General features: G+C 52.9%; 1 protein-coding gene across 1 annotated transcript in view; it reads right to left on the bottom strand.

Annotated features, from left to right (window-relative positions):
* The window catches only part of LOC138362954 (uncharacterized), a 47,110-nt gene extending 30,590 nt beyond the window's left edge, over window positions 1-16,520 (bottom strand). The window contains exon 1 of the mRNA XM_069321525.1: window positions 16,294-16,520. The gene's annotated coding sequence lies outside the window, so the exon portion shown is untranslated. The remainder of the gene's footprint in view (window positions 1-16,293) is intronic.
* Window positions 16,521-18,493: the final 1,973 nt, after the last annotated feature.

Genomic DNA, 18,493 nt, shown 5'->3' on the forward strand with positions numbered 1-18,493 from the left:
GTCTCCAGCAACACGCTGGCAAGGGTCTCCAGCAACACACTGGCAGGGGTCTCCAGCAATACACTGGCAAGGGTCTCCAGCAACACGCTGGCAGGGGTCTCCAGCAACACACTGGCAGGGCCGGGTCTCCAGCAACCCGCTGGCAGGGGTCTCCAGCAACACGCTGGCAGGGGTCTCCAGCAACACGCTGGCAGGGGTCTCCAGCAACACACTGGCAAGGGTCTCCAGCAACACGCTGGCAGGGGTCTCCAGCAACACGCTGGCAGGGGTCTCCAGCAACACGTTGGCAGGGGTCTCCAGCAACACACTGGCAGGGGTCTCCAGCAACACGCTGGCAGGGGTCTCCAGCAACACGCTGGCAAGGGTCTCCAGCAACACACTGGCAGGGGTCTCCAGCAACACACTGGCAGGGTCTCCAGCAACACAGTGGCAGGGGTCTCCAGGAAAACACTGGCAGGGGTCTCCAGCAACACGCTGGCAAGGGTCTCCAGCAACACGGTGGCAGGGGTCTCCAGCAACACACTGGCAGGGGTCTCCAGCAACACGCTGGCAAGGGTCTCCAGCAACACGCTGGCAAGGGTCTCCAGCAACACGCTGGCAGGGGTCTCCAGCAACACACTGGCAGGGGTCTCCAGCAACACACTGGCAGGGGTCTCCAGCAACACGCTGGCAGGGGTCTCCAGCAACACGCTGGCAAGGGTCTCCAGCAACACGGTGGCAGGGGTCTCCAGCAACACACTGGCAGGGGTCTCCAGCAACACACTGGCAGGGATCTCCAGCAACACGGTGGCAGGGGTCTCCAGCAACACACTGGCAGGGGTCTCCAGCAACACGCTGGCAACGGTCTCCAGCAACACGGTGGCAGGGGTCTCCAGCAACACACTGGCAGGGGTCTCCAGCAACACGCTGGCAAGGGTCTCCAGCAACACGGTGGCAGGGGTCTCCAGCAACACACTGGCAGGGGTCTCCAGCAACACGCTGGCAAGGGTCTCCAGCAACACACTGGCAGGGGTCTCCAGCAACACGGTGGCAGGGGTCTCCAGCAACACACTGGCAGGGGTCTCCAGCAACACACTGGCAGGGGTCTCCAGCAACACGCTGGCAAGGGTCTCCAGCAACACGGTGGCAGGGGTCTCCAGCAACACACTGGCAGGGGTCTCCAGCAACACACTGGCAGGAGTCTCCAGCAACACACTGGCAGGGGTCTCCAGCAACGCGGTGGCAGGGGTCTCCAGCAACACGCTGGCAAGGGTCTCCAGCAACACTGTGGCAAGGGTCTCCAGCAACACGCTGGCAGGAGTCTCCAGCAACACACTGGCAAGGGTCTCCAGCAACACGGTGGCAGGGGTCTCCAGCAACACGCTGGCAGGGGTCTCCAGCAACACACTGGCAAGGGTCTCCAGCAACACGGTGGCAGGGGTCTCCAGCAACACGCTCGCAGGGGTCTCCAGCAACACGCTGGCAGGGGTCTCCAGCAACACGGTGGCAGGGGTCTCCAGCAACACGGTGGCAGGGGTCTCCAGCAACACACTGGAGAGGGTCTCCAGCAACACACTGGCAGGGGTCTCCAGCAACACGCTGGCAAGGGTCTCCAGCAACACACTGGCAGGGGTCTCCAGCAACACGGTGGCAGGGGTCTCCAGCAACACGGTGGCAGGGGTCTCCAGCAACACGGTGGCAGGGGTCTCCAGCAACACACTGGAGAGGGTCTCCAGCAACACGGTGGCAGGGGTCTCCAGCAACACATGGCAGGGGTCTCCAGCAACACACTGGCAAGGGTCTCCAGCAACACGCTGGCAAGGGTCTCCAGCAACACACTGGCAGGGGTCTCCAGCAACACGGTGGCAGGGGTCTCCAGCAACACGGTGGCAGGGGTCTCCAGCAACACGGTGGCAGGGGTCTCCAGCAACACACTGGAGAGGGTCTCCAGCAACACGGTGGCAGGGGTCTCCAGCAACACATGGCAGGGGTCTCCAGCAACACACTGGCAAGGGTCTCCAGCAACACGGTGGCAGGGGTCTCCAGCAACACGCTGGCAAGGGTCTCCAGCAACACACTGGCAGGGGTCTCCAGCAATACACTGGCAAGGGTCTCCAGCAACACGCTGGCAGGGGTCTCCAGCAACACACTGGCAGGGCCGGGTCTCCAGCAACCCGCTGGCAGGGGTCTCCAGCAACACGCTGGCAGGGGTCTCCAGCAACACGCTGGCAGGGGTCTCCAGCAACACACTGGCAAGGGTCTCCAGCAACACGCTGGCAGGGGTCTCCAGCAACACGCTGGCAGGGGTCTCCAGCAACACGTTGGCAGGGGTCTCCAGCAACACACTGGCAGGGGTCTCCAGCAACACGCTGGCAGGGGTCTCCAGCAACACGCTGGCAAGGGTCTCCAGCAACACACTGGCAGGGGTCTCCAGCAACACACTGGCAGGGTCTCCAGCAACACGGTGGCAGGGGTCTCCAGGAAAACACTGGCAGGGGTCTCCAGCAACACGCTGGCAAGGGTCTCCAGCAACACGGTGGCAGGGGTCTCCAGCAACACACTGGCAGGGGTCTCCAGCAACACGCTGGCAAGGGTCTCCAGCAACACGCTGGCAAGGGTCTCCAGCAACACGCTGGCAGGGGTCTCCAGCAACACACTGGCAGGGGTCTCCAGCAACACACTGGCAGGGGTCTCCAGCAACACGCTGGCAGGGGTCTCCAGCAACACGCTGGCAAGGGTCTCCAGCAACACGGTGGCAGGGGTCTCCAGCAACACACTGGCAGGGGTCTCCAGCAACACACTGGCAGGGATCTCCAGCAACACGGTGGCAGGGGTCTCCAGCAACACACTGGCAGGGGTCTCCAGCAACACGCTGGCAACGGTCTCCAGCAACACGGTGGCAGGGGTCTCCAGCAACACACTGGCAGGGGTCTCCGGCAACACGCTGGCAAGGGTCTCCAGCAACACGGTGGCAGGGGTCTCCAGCAACACACTGGCAGGGGTCTCCAGCAACACGCTGGCAAGGGTCTCCAGCAACACACTGGCAGGGGTCTCCAGCAACACGGTGGCAGGGGTCTCCAGCAACACACTGGCAGGGGTCTCCAGCAACACACTGGCAGGGGTCTCCAGCAACACGCTGGCAAGGGTCTCCAGCAACACGGTGGCAGGGGTCTCCAGCAACACACTGGCAGGGGTCTCCAGCAACACACTGGCAGGAGTCTCCAGCAACACACTGGCAGGGGTCTCCAGCAACGCGGTGGCAGGGGTCTCCAGCAACACGCTGGCAAGGGTCTCCAGCAACACTGTGGCAAGGGTCTCCAGCAACACGCTGGCAGGAGTCTCCAGCAACACACTGGCAAGGGTCTCCAGCAACACGGTGGCAGGGGTCTCCAGCAACACGCTGGCAGGGGTCTCCAGCAACACACTGGCAAGGGTCTCCAGCAACACGGTGGCAGGGGTCTCCAGCAACACGCTCGCAGGGGTCTCCAGCAACACGCTGGCAGGGGTCTCCAGCAACACGGTGGCAGGGGTCTCCAGCAACACGGTGGCAGGGGTCTCCAGCAACACACTGGAGAGGGTCTCCAGCAACACGGTGGCAGGGGTCTCCAGCAACACATGGCAGGGGTCTCCAGCAACACACTGGCAAGGGTCTCCAGCAACACGGTGGCAGGGGTCTACAGCAACACGCTGGCAAGGGTCTCCAGCAACACACTGGCAGGGGTCTCCAGCAACACACTGGCAAGGGTCTCCAGCAACACGCTGGCAGGGGTCTCCAGCAACACACTGGCAGGGCCGGGTCTCCAGCAACCCGCTGGCAGGGGTCTCCAGCAACACGCTGGCAGGGGTCTCCAGCAACACGCTGGCAGGGGTCTCCAGCAACACACTGGCAAGGGTCTCCAGCAACACGCTGGCAGGGGTCTCCAGCAACACGCTGGCAAGGGTCTCCAGCAACACACTGGCAGGGGTCTCCAGCAACACACTGGCAAGGGTCTCCAGCAACACACTGGCAGGGGTCTCCAGCAACACGCTGGCAGGGGTCTCCAGCAACACACTGGCAGGGGTCTCCAGCAACACACTGGCAGGGGTCTCCAGCAACACGCTGGCAGGGGTCTCCAGCAACACACTGGCAGAGGTCTCCAGCAACACACTGGCAAGGGTCTCCAGCAACACGCTGGCAGGGGTCTCCAGCAACACGCTGGCAGGGGTCTCCAGCAACACGCTGGCAGGGGTCTCCAGCATCACACTGGCAGGGGTCTCCAGCAACACGCTGGCAGGGGTCTCCAGCAACACACTGGCAGAGGTCTCCAGCAACACACTGGCAAGGGTCTCCAGCAACACGCGGGCAGGGGTCTCCAGCAACACTCTGGCAGAGGTCTCCAGCAACACACTGGCAAGGGTCTCCAGCAACACACTGGCAAGGGTCTCCAGCAACACACTGGCAGAGGTCTCCAGCAACAAGCTGGCAGGGGTCTCCAGCAACACACATGCAAGGGTCTCCAGCAGCACACTGGCAGGGTTCTCCAGCAACACGCTGGCAGGGGTCTCCAGCAACACACTGGCAGGGGTCTCCAGCAACACACTGGCAAGGGTCTCCAGCAACACGCTGGCAGGGGTCTCCATCAACACGCTGGCAGGGGTCTCAGCAACACGCTGGCAAGGGTCTCCAGCAACACGCTGGCAGGGGTCTCCAGCAACACGTTGGCAGAGGTCTCCAGCAACACGCTGGCAGGGGTCTCCAGCAACACGCTGGCAGGGATCTCCACCAACATTCTGGCAGGGGTCTCCAGCAACACACTGGCAAGGGTCTCCAGCAACACGCTGGCAGAGGTCTCCACCAACATTCTGGCAAGGGTCTCCAGCAACACACTGGCAGGGGTCTCCAGCAACACCCTGGCAGGGGTCTCCAGCAACACCCTGGCAGGGGTCTGCAGCAACACCCTGGCAGGGGTCTCCAGGAACACACTGGCAGAGGTCTCCAGCAACACACTGGCAAGGGTCTCCAGCAACACGCTGGAAGGGGTCTCCAGCAACACGCTGGCAGGGGTCTCCAGCAACACGCTGGCAGGGGTCTCCAGCAACACACTGGCAGGGGTCTCCAGCAACACGGTGGCAGGGGTCTCCAGCAACACGCTGGCAGGGGTCTCCAGCAACACGCTGGCAGGGGTCTCCAGCAACACACTGGCAGGGGTCTCCAGCAACACGCTGGCAGGGGTCTCCAGCAACACACTGGCAGAGGTCTCCAGCAACACACTGGCAAGGGTCTCCAGCAACACGCTGGCAGGGGTCTCCAGCAACACGCTCGCAGGGGTCTCCAGCAACACACTGGCAGGGGTCTCCAGCAACACACTAGCAGAGGTCTCCAGCAACTCACTGGCAAGGGTCTCCAGCAACACACTGGCAAGGGTCTCCAGCAACACACTGGCAAGGGTCTCCAGCAACACACTGGCAGAGGTCTCCAGCAACACGCTGGCAGAGGTCTCCAGCAACACACTGGCAGAGGTCTCCAGCAACACACTGGCAGAGGTCTCCAGCAACACGCTGGCAGGGGTCTCCAGCAACACGCTGGCAGGGGTCTCCAGCAACACGTTGGCAGGGGTCTCCAGCAACACACTGGCAGGAGTCTCCAGCAACACGCTGGCAGGGGTCTCCAGCAACACGCTGACAGGGGTCTCCAGCAACACGCTGGCAGGGGTCTCCAGCAACACGCTGGCAGGGGTCTCCAGCAACACGCTGGCAGGGGTCTCCAGCAACACGTTGGCAGGGGTCTCCAGCAACACGCTGGCAGGGGTCTCCAGCAACACGTTGGCAGGGGTCTCCAGCAACACGCTGGCAGGGGTCTCCAGCAACACGCTGGCAGGGGTCTCCAGCAACACGCTGGCAGGGGTCTCCAGCAACACACTGGCAGAGGTCTCCAGCAACACACTGGCAAGGGTCTCCAGCAACACGCTGGCAGGGGTCTCCAGCAACACGCTGGCAGGGGTCTCCAGCAACACGCTGGCAGGGGTCTCCAGCATCACACTGGCAGGGGTCTCCAGCAACACGCTGGCAGGGGTCTCCAGCAACACACTGGCAGAGGTCTCCAGCAACACACTGGCAAGGGTCTCCAGCAACACGCGGGCAGGGGTCTCCAGCAACACTCTGGCAGAGGTCTCCAGCAACACACTGGCAAGGGTCTCCAGCAACACACTGGCAAGGGTCTCCAGCAACACACTGGCAGAGGTCTCCAGCAACAAGCTGGCAGGGGTCTCCAGCAACACACATGCAAGGGTCTCCAGCAGCACACTGGCAGGGTTCTCCAGCAACACGCTGGCAGGGGTCTCCAGCAACACACTGGCAGGGGTCTCCAGCAACACACTGGCAAGGGTCTCCAGCAACACGCTGGCAGGGGTCTCCATCAACACGCTGGCAGGGGTCTCAGCAACACGCTGGCAAGGGTCTCCAGCAACACGCTGGCAGGGGTCTCCAGCAACACGTTGGCAGAGGTCTCCAGCAACACGCTGGCAGGGGTCTCCAGCAACACGCTGGCAGGGATCTCCACCAACATTCTGGCAGGGGTCTCCAGCAACACACTGGCAAGGGTCTCCAGCAACACGCTGGCAGAGGTCTCCACCAACATTCTGGCAAGGGTCTCCAGCAACACACTGGCAGGGGTCTCCAGCAACACCCTGGCAGGGGTCTCCAGCAACACGCTGGCAGGGGTCTCCAGCAACACGCTGGTAGGGGTCTCCAGCAACACACTGGCAGAGGTCTCCAGCAACACACTGGCAAGGGTCTCCAGCAACACGCTGGCAGGGGTCTCCAGCAACACGCTCGCAGGGGTCTCCAGCAACACACTGGCAGGGGTCTCCAGCAACACACTGGCAGGGGTCTCCAGCAACTCACTGGCAAGGGTCTCCAGCAACACACTGGCAAGGGTCTCCAGCAACACACTGGCAAGGGTCTCCAGCAACACACTGGCAGAGGTCTCCAGCAACACGCTGGCAGAGGTCTCCAGCAACACACTGGCAGAGGTCTCCAGCAACACACTGGCAGAGGTCTCCAGCAACACGCTGGCAGGGGTCTCCAGTAACACACTGGCAAGGGTCTCCAGCAGCACACTGGCAGGGGTCTCCAGCAACACGCTGGCAGGGGTCTCCTGCAACACACTGGCAGGGGTCTCCAGCAACACACTGGCAAGGGTCTCCAGCAACACGCTGGCAGGGGTCTCCAGCAACACGCTGGCAGGGGTCTCCAGCAACACACTGGCAAGGGTATCCAGCAACACGCTGGCAGGGGTCTCCAGCAACACGCTGGCAGGGGTCTCCAGCAACACGCTGGCAGGGGTCTCCAGCAACACGCTGGCAGGGGTCTCCAGCAACACACTGGCAAGGGTCTCCAGCAACACGGTGGCAGAAGTCTCCACCAACATTCTGGCAAGGGTCTCCAGCAACACACTGGCAGGGGTCTCCAGCACCACCCTGGCAGGGGTCTCCAGCAACACCCTGGCAGGGGTCTCCAGCAACACCCTGGCAGAGGTCTCCAGCAACACGCTGGCAGGGGTCTCCAGCAACACGCTGGCAGGGGTCTCCAGCAACACACTGGCAAGGGTCTTCAGCAACACGGTGGCAGGGGTCTCCAGCAACACGCAGGCAAGGGTCTCCAGCAACACGCTGGCAGGGGTCTCCGGCAACACGCTGGCAGGGGTCTCCAGCAACACGCTGGCAGGGGTCTCCAGCAACACACTGGCAGGGGTCTCCAGCTACACGGTGGCAGGGGTCTCCAGCAACACGCTGGCAGGGGTCTCCAGCAACACGATGGCAAGGGTCTCCAGCAACACACTGGCAGGGGTCTCCAGCAACACACTGGCAGGGGTCTCCAGCAACACGGTGGCAGGGGTCTCCGGCAACACGCTGGCAGGGGTCTCCAGCAACACGCTGGCAGGGGTCTCCAGCAACACACTGGCAGGGGTCTCCAGCAACACGGTGGCAGGGGTCTCCAGCAACACGCTGGCAGGGGTCTCCAGCAACACGGTGGCAAGGGTCTCCAGCAACACACTGGCAGGGGTCTCCAGCAACACACTGGCAGGGGTCTCCAGCAACACGGTGGCAGGGGTCTCCAGCAACACGCTGGCAGGGGTCTCCAACAACACGCTGGCAGAGGTCTCCAGCAACACACTGGCAAGGGTCTCCAGCAACACGCTGGCAGGGGTCTCCGGCAACACACTGGCATGGGTCTCCGGCAACACACTGCTAAGGGTCTCCGGCAACACACTGGCAGGGGTCTCCAGCAACACGCTGGCAGGGGTCTCCAGCAACACGCTGGCAGGGGTCTCCAGCAACACGCTGGCAGGGGTCTCCAGCAACACGCTGGCAGGGGTCTCCAGCAACACGCTGGCAGGGGTCTCCAGCAACACGCTGGCAGGTGTCTCCAGCAACATGCTGGCAAGGGTCTCCAGCAACACGCTGGCAGGGGTCTCCAGCAACACGCTGGCAGGGGTCTCCAGCAACACGCTGGCAGGGGTCTCCAGCAACACGCTGGCAAGGGTCTCCAGCAACACGCTGGCAGGGGTCTCCAGCAACACGCTGACAGGGGTCTCCAGCAACACGCTGGCAGGGGTCTCCAGCAACACGCTGGCAGGGGTCTCCAGCAACACGCTGGCAGGGATCTCCAGCAACACGCTGGCAGGGGTCTCCACCAACACGCTGGCAGGGGTCTCCAGCAACACGCTTGCAGTGGTCTCCGGTAACACGCTGGCAGGGGTCTCCAGCAACACGCTGGCAGGGGTCTCCAGCAACACGCTGGCAGGGGTCTCCAGCAACACGCTGGCAGGGGTCTCCAGCAACACGCTGGCAGGGGTCTCCAGCAACACGCTGGCAGGGGTCTCCACCAACACGCTGGTAGGGGTCTCCAGCAACACGCTGGCAGGGGTCTCCGGTAACACGCTTGCAGTGGTCTCCGGTAACACGCTGGCAGGGGTCTCCAGCAACACGCTTTCAGTGGTCTCCGGTAACACGCTGGCAGGGGTCTCTAGCAACACGCTTGCAGTGGTCTCCGGTAACACGCTGGCAGGGGTCTCCAGCAACACACTGGCAGGGGTCTCCAGCAACACGCTGGCAGGGGTCTCCAGCAACACGCTGGCAGGGGTCTCCAGCAACACGCTGGCAGGGGTCTCCAGCAACACGCTGGCAAGGGTCTCCAGCAACACGCTGGCAGGGGTCTCCAGCAACACGCTGGCAGGGGTCTCCAGCAACACGCTGGCAGGGGTCTCCAGCAACACGCTGGCAGGGGTCTCCGGTAACACGCTGGCCGCGGTCTCCAGCAACACCCTGGCACTCCTAAAGCTTACTAAAGGAAGTTCTTTACACAATGTTTAAAAGGTTCCACAGGAGCATTGAAACGGGAATCACAGAGGCTATTAGGCATAGTCTTCGTCTGTGAAAAGTTTGACATCAAGAACTTGGAGCACAATACCACTTGGCGCCAGGTGCTAAGGTGCTAAGCAGAAGAGAAAAGTTCGAGGGAATATAACATCCCATGGCTCAAGATACAATGACAAGAACCTAAAACCAAAATCAGAAAGGAGTGCGATGTTCAAACCACGCATCAGAAGTTGTAGAAACGAAGATGTTTTGGTCCGTCCTGGACCATTATCAAGTCGTGTGTGTGACTTGATAATGGTTCAAGACGGACCGAAACGTCTTTTCGCTTATAATATCTTCAGCCTCGTTATTGTGTCTAAGCGTATGCAGGAAGGAATGTAATAAACATGAAGGACTAAGGACAGAAGTAAACATAAAATAAATGGAACATAGCGAGAAGCGAATAAATTAACATGAGAAGAGTATCAGAGAAAATGAAGATGACGCTGCATCTGAAGTAATGAAAGAATTGAAGTTACTACATAGCCATGCACAGAGGAAAATGACAAATAATGGTGAAGTGACACGATGACGCTAGAAGAACATACAGGTAATGAGAAGGAAATTTGATTGGAACTAAATGCCATTTTTCATGAAGCGTTCACGATTTTGTGGGGAAAAGTCCTAGTGCAAGAAGAGGAGTTAGTGATCGATGAGTTACTGACATATCAAGGTAATCAACAGAGAAAGTAATGAGACATCTTGCATCAGCAGATTAAATCAAATATGTTGAACAAGACAATTTAACACAATTGATTTTATAAGACACTGTAAAAAATATTTTGCAGTATGCCTACATTCTTCATATTAATAATTCAAAGGAGGAGGGAAATTTGCATAGATACTGAAAGACGGTATAGTGGTGGCATGACGCATGAGAGAGTATTGGGCATAGATACTGGAAGACGGTATAGTGGTGGCATGACGCATGAGAGAGTATTGGACGGAAGCACTTCGCACACCAGCATCACTGCCAAACATCTCTTGCAAAGTACTCGAAAGAATAATATTAATAATTAGATTAGTTGAACACCTAGACATAATTAGGGAAGGAAAATAATTATGCTTAAATATGCCTAGCTCCACAAGGAACTCCACGATCCTAATGAGATTCTATGCCGAAGATTCACACAAAAGAGTTCCATAGAAGCTAAAAAAACAGACATAAGTAAGTGCAAGAACACTGGCATGGGAAAGAGAGTACCTAATAGAAAGGAAAGAGAATCCCAGTGATAGGCGAGAAGTCGGACTGGAGTTCAGTAACAAGCGGACCCGCTCGTTGATCATTCATTTGACTCGGACCAATTCTCATAAATGTTAATGACCAAACAAAAACAGTTGAGTCTTATACTGTATGTCGACATTTGCAAACCAGGAACATTTATTCAGTAGGGTTGGCATGGATGAGGATTGAAAGATATTCCAAGATGATCTGAACAATCTTCAGAGTTGGTCCGAGAGATTGAAAATGGACTTGAGCACCAGACATTGTAAGGTGACGGACACAGAAACAGAGGAGTGGAGGCCCAATGGACGCCACAAAATGTAAGGAAGCTCCCTCGTTCCCTTTCGTGATTAGATAAATTTACTTGCGAGTGAATATACCATTTTTCTGGTGGTATTTGTAAATAGGATAACATCAGCATTATCCTTAACACTGGATAAATCTAGAATATCATTCAGGAACATAAACACAGAGGCATTCACGTCACTTTTCATTGAATAAGTGAGACTAGCTCTATTGTGTCTCACCCACTCGCGGTACCTCGGTCTTAAAACATACCAAAGGAAACTTAAAGTGGCACATAGATATGAAGAAAGGCCAGTTCCAAGACTATGAGGAATGGTGTATAAGGAAATACTAATCAACAGTTATCTAATGTCGCTGGAAAAGAGGAGAGTAAGAGAGGTTAAAAGTGTAGATGTAAAAAACTTGGGATATTGACAGAGGGAAAAAATGATATTTTCAATGAATACAACAGAAAATTACATGGATGAAAGCTTCAGAAAATATGAGCAATACAGATCTTACAATTTGTATTTTGAGGTTAAGGATAATAGAAAATAAAATGTGCTAATGGAGCAGGTTGAATAAGCGAGCACAATTCATTATTTCAAAAAGTAGAAATAATGGAAGAACTGGTCGAGAGTTATTGCACACACGCTCACACACACACACACACACACACACACACACACACACACACACACACACACACACACACACACACACACACACACACACACACACACACACACACACACACACACACACACACGTGTGTGTGTGTGTGTGTGCATAATACATATTATATTATGTAATGATATATTATGTAATAATAATATATTATGTAATAATACATATTATATTGTGTAATACATATGTAATATGTATTACACACATAATACAGTATGTGTGCATATGTGTGCCAGACATAATAGCACTCACAGAAACAAAGCTGACGAAAACCATAACAAACGCAGAGTATCCACAAGACAACTATGTAGTGAGGAAAGAGAGAGAAGGGAGAGGAGGAGGAGGTGGTGTAGCTCTGCTGATAAGAAAAGGTTGGAGTTTTAAGGAGATGGTAATTCAGAACTGTGAAGGTTTCAGTGACTACATATCAGGCACCATAGCAACTGGAGGACAGAAAATTATATTAGTAGTCATATATAACCCCCCACCGAACGACAGAAGACCCAGGCAGGAATATCATAGAAAAATCATGGCCACCATCAACATAATAGAGAGAGCACCTTCTGTGGCTAGCAGGAACGGATCCAGACTACTAATCATGGGAGACTTCAACCATGGGAAGATAGATTGGGGGAACAAAGACCCACATGGAGGACCACACACATGGAGAGCTAAGCTGCTGGATGTGGCAACAAGAAACTTTCTAAGTCAACACGTCAAGGGATCGACAAGAATGAGAGGAGAAGATGAACCAGCCTTGCTTGATCTGACATTTACCCTAAATGAGTCGGATATAAGGGAAGTTAAGTTGGAAGCCCACTTGGGAATGAGTGATCATAGTGTATTGAGCTTTGAGTACCTGGATGAGCTACGAATTATCTCCCCAAAAAAGAACTGAGACACAAAGGGCTGGCGTACCGAAAGGGAAACTATGAGGAGATGAATAAATTCCTAAGGGATATACAATGGGACTCAGAACTCAGAACCAAGTCCGTACAAGACATTATGGACTATGTCACCCAAAAGTGTCAGGAGGCTGTAAGCAGGTTTGTCCCGACCCGTCAGGAAAAAACAGAGAAGCAAGAGAAGAATCCGTGGTTTAATAGGGAATGTATGAAAGCAAAGGAGCTGAACAAAAGGGCATGGAGGAACTTCCGTAATAACAGAACACCAGAAAGTAGAGAGAGTTACCAGAGAACCAGGAACGAGTATGTCAGTGTGAGAAGAGCAGCTGAGAAAAGGTATGAAAATGATATAGCTAATAAAGCCAAGACCGAACCAAAGCTACTACACAGTCACATCAGGAGGAAAACAACAGTGAAGGAAAAGGTGATGAAACTTAGGACGGGTGAGGACAGGTACACAGAGAATGACAAAGAGGTGTGTGAAGAACTCAACAAAAGGTTCCAGGAGGTCTTTACAATAGAACAGAGAGAAGTCACGGCGCTAGGAGAGGTGGCAGCAACCCAGGCGACCTTGGAAGGGTTCGAAATTACAAGAGATAAGGTCAAGAGCCACCTATTGGAGCTGGACGTGAGAAAAGCTGTAGGGCCGGAAGGAATCTCATCATGGGTATTGAAAGAGTGTGCAGGACCATTTTGTTTGCCACTCTCTATAGTGTATAGTAGGTCACTGGAAACGGGAGACCTACCAGAAATATGGAAGACGGCTAATGTAGTCCCAATATACAAAAAGGGTGACAGACAAGAGGCACTGAACTACAGGCCAATGTCCTTTACTTGTATGTCATGCAAGGTAATGGAGAAGATTTTGAGGAAAAACCTAGTAACACATCTGGAGAGAAGAGACTTCGTGACAACCCATCAACATGGGTTCAGGGAGGGTAAATCTTGCCTTACAGGCTTAATAGAATTCTACGATCAGGTGACAAAGATTAAGCAAGAAAGAGAAGGATGGGCGGACTGCATTTTTTTGGACTGTCAGAAATCATTTGATACAGTACCCCATAAAAAGATGATGCATAAGCTGGGGAAACAGGCAGGAGTAAATGGTAGGGTACTCCAGTGGATAATGGAGTACCTAAGCAACAAGAAGCAGAAAGTTACAGTGAGGGGTAAAACCTCAGATTGGCGTGAAGTCACCAGTGGAGTCCCACGGGGCTCTGTACTCGGACCTATCCTGTTTCTGATATATACGTAAATGATCTCCCAGAGGGTATAGACTCATTCCTCTCAATGTTTGCTGACGACGCCAAAATTATGAGAAGGATTAAGACAGAGGAGGACAGCTTGAGGCTTCAAGAAGACCTGGACAAGCTGCAGGAATGGTCGAACAAATTGTTGTTAGAGTTTAACCCAAGCAAATGTAATGTAATAAAGATAGGGGTAGGAAGCAGCAGACCAGAGACAAGGTATCATTTGGGAGATGAAATACATCAAGCGTCAGAGAGAGAGAAAGACCTGGGGGTCGATATCACGCCAGACCTGTCTCCTGAAGCTCATATCAAAAGGATAACATCAGCAGCATATGCCAGGTTGGCTAACATAAGAACGGCCTTTAGAAACTTGTGTAAGGAATCTTTCAGAACTTTATATATCACATATGTGAGACCATTCCTGGAGTATGCGGCTCCAGCATGGAGTCCATATCTAGTCAAGCATAAGACTAAACTGGAAAAGGTTTAAAGGTTTGCCGCCGGACTAGTACCCGAGCTGAGAGGTATGACCTACGAGAAGAGACTACGGGAATTAAACCTCACTTCGTTGGAAGATAGAAGAGTTAGGGGGGACATGATCACCACATTCAAGATTCTTAAAGGAATCGACAGGGTAGGTAAAGACAGGCTATTTAACACAAGGGGCACACGCACTAGGGGACACAGGTGGAAACTGAGCGCCCAAATGAGCCACAGAGATATTAGAAAGAACTTTTTTAGTGTCAGAGTGGTTGACAAATGGAATGCATTAGGAAGTGATGTGGTGGAGGCTGACTCCATACACAGTTTCAAGTGTAGATATGGTAGAGCCCAATAGGCTCAGGAACCTGTACACCTGTTGATTGACGGTTGAGAGGCGGGACCAAAGAGCCAGAGCTCAACCCCCGCAGACACAATTAGGTGAGTACAATTAGATGATTAGGTGAGTACACACACACACACACACACACACACACACACACACACACACACACACACACACACACACACACACACACACACACACACACACACACACACACACACACACAGACACACAGAGACACAATGAGCCACAGGGACGTTAGAACGAACTTTTTCAGTGTCAGAGTAGTTAGCAGGTGTAATGCATTGGGCAGTGATGTGGTGGAGGCTGACTCCATACACAGTTTTAAATGTAGATATGATAGAGCCCAGTAGGTTCAGAAATCTGTACACCAGTTGATTGACGATTGAGAGGCGGGACCAAAGAGCCAAAGCTCAACTCCCACAAGCACAATTAGGTGAGTACACACACACACACGCTCAGTTGAGACGCGGGACCAAAGAGCCAGAGCTCAATCCCCGCAAGCACAATTAGCTGAGTACAATTAGGTGAGTACAAACGCTCTCACTGTGAGCGCGCGTGTGTGTATGTGAGCTTGTGTATGTACTCACTTAGTTGAGTACACTCACATACACACCATGCGGCCCCAGCATGGAACCCGTTCCTTGTCAGGCTCGAGACCAAACTGGAAACAGTTCAGAGGTATGCCACTAGACTAGTCCCAGAACTAAGAGGCATGAGTTACGAGGTAAGGCTGCGGGAAATGCACCTCACGACACTGGAAGACAGAAGAGTAAGGGGAGACATGATCACTACTTACAAAATTCTCAGAGGAATTGACAGGGTAGATAAGGATAAACCTTTTAACACTGGTGGTACGCGAACAAGGGGACACAGGTGGAGACTGAGTACCCAAATGAGCCACAGAGACGTTAGAAGAAACTTTTTCATTGTCAGAGTAGTTAACACGTGGAATGCATTAGGTAGTGATGTGGTGGAAGCTGACTCCATTCACAGTTTCAAATGTACATATGATAGAGATAAATACGCATACTCCGCCCAAGTAAAACAGAAACTAGCAACACTTAGTGGGCCAGCCAGAGGCTTAGGGCCCGCGCAGGAATATCCCTGAAAAAAAGAGCCCAGTAGGCTCAGGACTCTATACATCAGTTGATTTATGGTTGAGAGGCGGGACCAAAGAGCCAGAGCTCAACCCCCGCAAGTGCAACTAGGTGAGTACAACTAGGTGAGTACACACACAGACACACACTAATAGTGATCTCAAATATATGATAACATGATAAGGTTATATATCATCTTAAACTCACAGCTTGAGACCAAATAACCTTTCCAAAGACTTCTTATTGTAAGATGGATTGAGGAAAATTGTTTACCTTTCTAAAACTTATTTCCTATTACTAGTACGTCTCTGAACACTCGTGTTATCCCCAGGGATATGCCTACAGTACAGGCTGTGAATATATCAAATCCGATGGAGACCTTTATTTAACGTTTAATTGCAATCCTTGCAAACAGGTAGTGTCCGCTAATGGATTTCAGATTATTCCTAAAATGTTATCATATGATCACATTTACCGAATACCAAAAAATTGTTCATTATAAATGCTGAATTTCATATATCTACACATCTGTACTGGAGTCTACACATTATATATAATACACAAAATGTTATTTACTTTCAATTAGAAAATCGAAAAATTGAAAAAAAGACACGTACATGACAAGTCTAATGGAAAAGAGGCTTGAAGGCCAGACGAGCACAGAGCCACGACACACAGGTGAAGGCCAGACGAGCACAGCGCCACGACACACAGGTGAAGGCCAGACGAGCACAGAGTCACGACACACAGGTGAAGGCCAGACGAGCACAGAGTCACGACACACAGGTGAAGGCCAGACGAGCACAGAGCCACGACACACAGGTGAAGGCCAGACGAGCACAGAGCCACGACACACAGGACAATAATCAGAAGGTTACTGTGAGGGATCCTTATATTGACTTGAAGAGTCGCCTGGTCGCAGGTGCTCAGGCTTCTGGTTGGTCAAGACGACGCGTGCGTGGCCCCTAATGCACGCCCCGGTGGCTTAATCAGGTGGTCTTTGTGTCCAGACAACCGTTTTTTCTCCTGTAACATTGTCTTCCATAACATTTGTTGTTATTTGGTTTCCAGATAATCTGTATTACCGACCCAAGTAATAGACATCAAACGACGACACTAATCCAGGGGGACTATGTATCAACCCAAGTAAGAGTGTGATACTTCACATATATCTCATATATTATCATATGTTACTTTAAAAAAAAAAATGCAATTAGGAAGAACTTCCTAATATCTGGTTATGTTTTGGTCTCTTTGTTGATCTCTTTAACCACTTATTTACCATTCTGAAATAATTAATAATAACAATGCAGACGATGAGTGGCTGAATATATTATGACCAAACCACACAACATCATTTCTTCATGTTCTATTGTGTGCTTTGGTCATTAATAATAATAATAATAATAATAATAATAATAATAATAATAATAATAATAATAATAGTAATAATAATAATAGTAATAATAATAAAGTTCACAGGAGCCGTTATCAGGATTCAAACATTGCACTAGGTATTCCCAGATGCACGCTCTAAACGACTGAGCCATGACATGGAACACGAGTTTCAGTGTCATGGCTTAGTCGTCTAGAGCGGGCATCTGGGATCACCCAGCGCATAAGCTCGAATCCTGATCACTGCTAAGGTGGACTTTAACACTGACATATCATGATAATGTGATCTCTCTGTGTAATAATAATAATAATACACAGAGAGTAATCCCACTAACGTGATGTATCAATGTGAAAATCCATAGGAGCCGAGTTGCGCGTTCGAACCTATGCGGTGGGTGTTCGAATATGTGAGAGGGGGAGTGGGGTGTTGACTAAGGCGTTTGCGTTGGCATCCCGTACTCCAAAGAAAGACCAAAAGTGATGCCATGCACCCGCCAAACCCCCTGTTTATGAATGAAAAACGGTTTACACACAACCTGTCCTCAACTCAAGTCCATAACATCCAGCGGTCGACCCCACAGACGCATTCATAATTTTTTACATGCTGTTAATCAAAAACAGAAATTATTCATATATAAATATATATTATAATATATTAGCACAGTAGGCATCCTTCAGTCTCTGCAGACTAAAGAGTTGTGCTCTGGTTGCTCTCCAGGACGCAAAGCCTGGGTAGGTCGATTTGGAGGAGAAGCTGTTACCCATGCAGAAGGTCCCCTCTCTCCACGTTGCTGAAATTATCCAATGGAAAGGCAAATGCAAAAACACTGTTCCAGCACTGTCGCAGGAGCTGCTAGAGCGAGGTCGAAATCGACAACGAACTGTCTTAGGGGCCCCAACTCCGGATTTTTCCTCGAGGTTGACCCTTGAAGCCTTTCCCAAAAGAGGGGTATGGCCGCAATGCAGCGGAGGTTTAAAATCATGGTTTTCCTTCCCCTAGATGAGCTGCCTTCCCAGGCTAACGAGTCACATCTACCTGGAGCAGCTAGTTTTAAGGCGCCAGAAGCACGCCCTCGCCCCTTCTCCTGTCAGTAAAAGCAGTTCCGCCGGATTTAGAGACTAAGCCACCCATGCAGGCCAGGAGTTGGACTTGGTTGTCAGAGGCTATTTGAGACGCACGCCGTACGGGAGTTTTTTTATAGGTCATGGGAGCTCGTCCCCCAATACCACCCACTGGCTTTGACAACCCTTGGAAACCAAGGTTTGTCATAACCTTGCCTCAAATATTGTCGTAATATACATAGCTTCTGTGTATATTAGCATATTCTGCATATATAGGCATAGGTTATGTTATGTTAGGTAATTAGGTTTTGTTGACAATTATTTGTAGGTGAAGTAGGTAGGTGAAGTAGTTCAACCCGT

This window comes from Procambarus clarkii, chromosome 9 (genome assembly GCF_040958095.1).
Source record: "Procambarus clarkii isolate CNS0578487 chromosome 9, FALCON_Pclarkii_2.0, whole genome shotgun sequence".
NCBI classification, from domain to species: domain Eukaryota; kingdom Metazoa; phylum Arthropoda; class Malacostraca; order Decapoda; family Cambaridae; genus Procambarus; species Procambarus clarkii.